This window comes from Chiroxiphia lanceolata, chromosome 13 (assembly GCF_009829145.1).
Source record: "Chiroxiphia lanceolata isolate bChiLan1 chromosome 13, bChiLan1.pri, whole genome shotgun sequence".
NCBI lineage: Eukaryota > Metazoa > Chordata > Aves > Passeriformes > Pipridae > Chiroxiphia > Chiroxiphia lanceolata.
In genome coordinates this window covers 8,122,261-8,128,391 of record NC_045649.1, presented here as the reverse complement: position 1 = coordinate 8,128,391, position 6,131 = coordinate 8,122,261, and the positions used below count along the sequence as shown (strand labels likewise).

Below are 6,131 nucleotides of genomic sequence, written 5' to 3'. Positions count from 1 at the left end.
GAGATGGGAATGGAGCTGGGGAAGGGGCTGGAGCACAAGAAGTGGCTGAGGGAGCTGGGGGGGCTCATCCTGGAGAAAAGGCTCAGGGGGGACCTTCTCGCTTTTTCCAACTCCCTGACAGGAGGGTGGAGTGGGGGAGGTCAGGCTCTGCTCCCATGGATGTCAGGGAGCAAGGGACAGGATGAGAGGAAACGGCCTTAAGCTGTGCCAGGGGAGGTTCAGGTTGGATAGTAAGGAAATTTTTTTTGTGGAAAGGCTCAGAAAGCATTGGAACAGCCTGCCCAGGGCCGTGGTGGAGCCACCATCCCTCGTGTTCCAAAAACATGTGGATGTGGCACTTGAGGACATGGTGATGGTGTTGGGCTGATGATTGGAACTGATGATCTTAAAGATCTTTTCCAACCTTAACAATGCTGTGATTCCACGATTCAATCACCCAGAATTCTCGGAGTCCTGCAGTTCACTATAAAGATCCCACCAGAGGAGGGAGTCCATCGCTGCAACTCCCTGGAAATCCTCATCAGCCCTCAAATAGTTGTGAGGTAACAACACTTTGTGGGGGCTTTGTGCTGCTTATGTAGAGTTCACATCATGGGATCAGAGCTGAGCACTTGCCTGGACATGTTCCTCAGTCCTTAGCACTTGAGAACACACACTGTGAGTGTTCTGGGTGCCTGCTGCCCCTGTCCCCTCCCTGCTGCTTCCTTCTTTTCTCTTTCACAGCTCTCAGTTCTGAAGGTCCTGCTTTTCCCCTGGAACTTGCTTGGACAAGCCACCCTGCTCTAAGCAGCCACAGTGTTTATCCTCCCCCCCAGCACTCCAAGTCCTCATTCCTCACTGAAACAATCTCTCAGTACCCAGATACAGGAGGAAAACTTTGCACTAGAAAGCAAGTAAGTGAATTCACTTAGTGTGTGTTTATGGTAAATGGACACAAAACAGATAATAAATAATCAAAGCTTAATGTGACAAAGCTTCTGCTTTAAATTTAAATAAGAATAGTAGTGTTACAGCTGTTTATCAGGAATAATTTTAAATCAATTCCTCTCCCAAAGATGTACAGATTTAAAAGTTGTGAGATGAAGAACTAATGAAGGAAAATAATTTATCAGAAATGCATTCTATGATTTCACCTGTAAACCAGGGGAATAACACTTTGCTGGGGGAGAGTCTCACAGATCACGGGACTGACTTGGCTTAAAAATAACTTGGTTTGTTTTGCCAGTATTATTTTTACCTTGGATCAATTTCCCAGCCCACAGAGCTGCCCAGGAGCAGTTTAGAGGCTGGAGGGGGACCAGGACCGGGGATGAGGATGGTGCCTGCAGCCTCCAAAATGAACTTTGGAGCAGGAAGTGGCCACATCTGCCCTTAATAATGATCCTGACCCTCTGGTCTGAAGCTTCCCAGTTTGGGAACTGCCCATACTGGGCCAGGAGTGGGTCTGGTGGGGGTCACAGCCCACTCGGGGACCTGCAGCAGCCAAACTGGTCTGTTGGTGGCTTCTTTGCTCAAGCTACAAGACATAAATGCTAAAGGAATGATGATTTTTAATGCTGTGATGTTCCTTTCTTTATTATGCTAAATGCTAAAAGCTGAATATCTACTTGAGCTAAGAGTCCAAGGAATTTCTTTCTTGCCTTTAATTTCCAATTAGCTGAGCCTCTCGAGCCTCCCTGCTCTGCCCCTGAGGCTGTGTTATCATCCGACCCTCTGTGCGGAGAAGCTTCCGAAATGGATGGAACTAATAATCGTGGAAAAACTCCGGCTGCATTTACAGCCTCTGCCTGCAAAAGTGGAGCCTTGATTTCAAAGCCTGCGGCGACAAATGGATTATTTCGGTGGCAAATTAGTCTCTGGGGACCGACAATTTGGGGAGCTGAGCGCTGGAACTGGAAAGCAGCAGATCAATTCCGAACACTTGGAGCCAAGGTTAATGCCCTGCAAACTATTGAGTGCAGCGATGAAGGATAACGTGTCAAATGGGAAGCTTGGGAATATGGAATTAAAGGGAAAATGGGGAAGGTTGGAACAAGGAGAGCGAGCGAGACCCACAGATTTGTTAATAAAACCTGGGGACTGAGTTTTTGGGTGAGCGCTGAGGGTGACAGTGGGATTTGAATAAAAGAACTAGAACTAATATCTCTGGGAAGGAGGGTTTTGGACTTGGGACAGTAATGGAAGCTGGCAGTTCTCATACCTGCCACACTGAGCCTTTCCCGAACATCATGGACAGCTCCCAAAAATTCCTGATTTCACATAAAGAGGACAAGACGAGGATCTCCTGAAGGTTGGAGACCACTCTTCCCACTTTTATTTGAAATAACCACATGAAATCATTCCAGCAACTGAACAAAGACCTTTGGAAGGTGAGAATTAAATGGAGTTTGGGGTGGGGAGGCAAGTTTGGGGGTGCTGGGAGGTGGTTTTTTGTCTGCAGAGTTTCCAGCAGCCTCCTGAGCGCAGCCAGATGAGAAATCCCTCCCCAGGGATCCTGCTCTTGTCCTCAGCACTGGGAAACTTTGCAAAAGAAACACACTTTTACTGTCTTAAGAGCTACTTTGCTTGTCCAGCCTCCAAATAACTGTTTTGCAGTTAAAATGGCTTGTTTTCCGTCTCTCTTTACAGTTATAATACTTGGAAATGGACTTTTCCTTTTGTTTTCTGATAGTATTGGATGGTTTTGTATGTTATCAGAGGGCAACACTGTGGTGCCCCTTGAATTAAACTGTCAGATTTTAAGAACAGTTGTAAGGGAAGGACTGAAATCCCATTTTAGGTTCTTTTTTCCTTTGGAAAATGGCTATTTTAAAAAGCCAGACTCCATTTGCCTGTTTTCTTTATATCCCCTTCCACCGTTCAAAGTTTTGTTGTTGCTCAGAGTCTAGTTGTGTTTATATAAATCCCAAATAAAGGTGGATCAGTAGCCAAAAGCTTGTGGTCTTTTAGGAGGGAGGAAAAACTCTGCCTTCCAGCTTCTGGAGAGAGGCAGTCTGGCAGCATTCTGAGCCTTTGTCCCTCTTGGAGTCACTTAACACCCTTCTGGGTGATAGGAGCTTGGTAGCACAATTCCCATCTGAAAGGGAGAGCAGATAAAAGCCGGCAGCAAGGAATGTGTGCCAAATCCATTAATTCTGGAGCAGACACAAAATCCAGGCTGGCCAGAGGAGGGAGAGGAGTTTTGTGCCTTCTCCAAGGGCCTGATGCCGTGGGCAGGAGGTGCTGGCTTGGGCTCCGTGGGAGGCAGAGCTGGATCGACACTTTCCCCTCTTTTAGGGGGCACAAAACCAGCTCCAATGCTTCTATCCCAATCACAGGGATCTGGCTGGGGAGCTGCATTCTTCTGCTGTTGAAATAAGATATTTCAAATTTGTGCATGTTTTTTTTTTTTTAATGGGTTTAAAGTGCATTTCCTCAGCTGAAACTGAAGCGAAACATTCCAGCAGATTTGCAAGGAAATTTCAGTTCTTGTTTCCCCTGGTGGAAGGGGTATGTTGAAATTTGGGGCATTTTGTTCCACTTCACACTGAAGCTTTAAAATCCTGAATGGAACAGAAACTTCCAGACTCAGCACAGCTCTTCTAATTGCCTGGTTAAGCAGATTAGAGCTAGTTCCCAAGCTTTTATATTCCCAGTTTCTGTGTTCCCTGGCTAATAATCTCTCTCCTATCATGATCTCAAAACACTTTTAATTGTGCCTCTGTGTCCAAAAAATAGGCAAAACCAGCTACAGTATCCTGGGGGGTGGGTCCAGATCCCAGGTGGTGGTTCCTCTGCCAGGCACAGATCAGCCCTGGATCTCTTGAGCCACAGCCAGATGTCGTCATCTCCAGAGTGATATTCCAGAGCCCTTTGACATCACATTTGGAAAGGGGTCCTAGGAAAGTTCTTTTTTCAGATGGAAATTGCAGTAGGAGTCAGCACTGTTGTTTGAAAGGTTGGACAATTACAGGGAAAACTGATTTTCTTGTGATGTTACAATCTGGACTGTGCCGGTAGGCGCAGGTCATATCCTTTGGAATGGAGGGTAAATGAGGAGAAATTCTGACAGAGATTTCAGGAATGTTGTTTTTTAAACATGTGGCATGATTTCTGGCAGCTTAACCACTGGAAGTCTGACTTGGTATAACTTTTATGCCCTGATGATGACAGAGAGAGGAGAGATCCTCTGGCTGTGGGATGTGAAGGGAGCAGTGGGAGCACTCAGCAGCTTGTCCTGGTGGAAGCTGCTGATTTCCCAGGGATTGGTTGGGATGAGGGGCCTGGGAACCTCACTCAGCCTCAAGGAAAATGTGGTGGAGTCTCCTGCTGGTAATGGGGATCCAAACAAGACAGGGGTGACATAGACCCCCCATTACACTCCTCCATTAGTAAGGGGAGAAGCGGGGCTGCCTGGCAGGACGCAAAAGAGCCCTTTTCCCAGGAAATAAGCTCCTGCTTATTTCCGCAAGTAGGCAGATAAATTCCATCATCACTTCCATCTGCCAGGAAGAAGAGGAGGTGCTGGAATAGCTCATTGTCCTGTGTTGCAGTTGGTAAGGTCACAAGAGAAACCCATCCAGCTTATCCCAGGGAGTGAGGGTGTTGCAGAGCCCCCGTTCCATCGGAAAGCTTCATGCTTCCTCTGTGTTTGCTTCACTGGAACAACTGCCTGAGAGGATTTTTCTGGTGCCAAAGAGATAATCTGAGTTCAGGGAAAATCTTAGTCTGTGAGGGAATGGTTGTGAAGGGAGCACGGACTGTCTCTGGCAGCAGAGAAGTTAACAGTAGTTGGGATTGTTCAGCCTGGGGAAGAGAAGGCTCAAGGAAAACTTAGAGCCCCTTCCAGTGCCTAAAGGGGCTTCAAGAGAGTTGGAAAGAGACTTGGGACAAGGGCCTGGAGTGACAAAACAAAGGGGAATGACTTCCCACTGCCAGAGGGCAGGGTTAGATGGGATATTAGGAAGGTGTGTATTCCATGTGAGGGTGGTGAGGCTCTGGCACAGGTTCCCTAAAGAAATTGTGGCTGCCCCATCTCTGAAAGTGTTCAAGGCCAGGTTGGACGGGGCTTGGAGCAACCTGCTCTAGTGGAAGGCATCTCTGCCCATGGCAGGGGGTGTCTGGGGAGTGTGGGGTGAAGGTTTCCCCATCACAGCTCTCGGCAGCAAACCCTGAGCTTGGCCAGGGGTGTTGAAGGCTCAAACTGCTTCTGCTTTCTGCAGTGAACTGTGCCCAGATGGATTTGGACCAGATCCAAGGCTTATTTGCTAATGTAAGAGGAGATCTGTCCTCATTCAGTGGATTTTGCATGCCCAAACAACAGCCATCATCGGGAGACAGGAGATGGGAGCTGTGAGATCTCCCTGACCTGCCCCAGGAGTCAGTGACACCAGGAGCTGTTGCTCCAGGACCCAGGGCTGTGTTATCACCCCCGTGGGTGTCATCCCAACCAACGGTTTTAACAAACACAGAATACGATTCCAAGAGGTCACACGAGGTGAGAGCAACAGAAAAGCAGCAAATAGTGAAGTCCTGTGGAGCTTGCTGTCGCTGCAAGGTGGGGCAGAGAGAGGGAGGCTGGAAGTGTAACCCCTGGGCATGGGGCTCCTTTCCAAAGCGCACTAGGGACAAGGCAGGGTCCCAGGGCTCTGTGTCCTGGGGAAATACTGCTCCACACCATGCAGGCACCTGAGCACTCTTCAGAGGGAGACTGGGGCTCCATGGGTGTTGGGGCTCCATGACCAAAAGTGACAGTTTTGTGTACCTGTACTCGGGCTGCTGGAGCTCCATGCACTTGGGGGTCAGGGCTCCATGCTCTGGGGTACCAGACCTCCATGTACTGGGGCAACCGATGCTCGATATGCTCCAGGGTACCAGAGTTTTTTGTGCACTGGGGAATCGGGGCTCCACAGCCCAAAGTCCCAGAGCTCAATGCACCAGGGGGTTGGGGCTCCGTACCCCAGGCTGCCGGAGCTCCGTGCACTGAGGGGACTGATGCTCCATGCCCCAGTGTACTGGAGCTCCACGAACCGGGGAGCTGATGCTCCACGGCCCCGGGGTACCGCCGCTCCCCGCCCCGGGCTGCCCGTGCCGCGCGCTCCCGGCGCCGAGCGCGCCCCCGCCGCCTCTGCCCCGCCCGCCCGTGCAGGGGC

General features: G+C 49.5%; 1 long non-coding RNA gene across 1 annotated transcript; it reads left to right on the top strand.

The window, feature by feature from the left end:
• The first annotated feature begins 155 nt into the window (after nt 1-155).
• LOC116793242 lies at nt 156-2,926 on the top strand. Its single transcript, XR_004359415.1, has 2 exons — nt 156-893; nt 1,658-2,926. It is a non-coding gene; the product is annotated as an uncharacterized LOC116793242 (long non-coding RNA).
• Nucleotides 2,927-6,131: the final 3,205 nt, after the last annotated feature.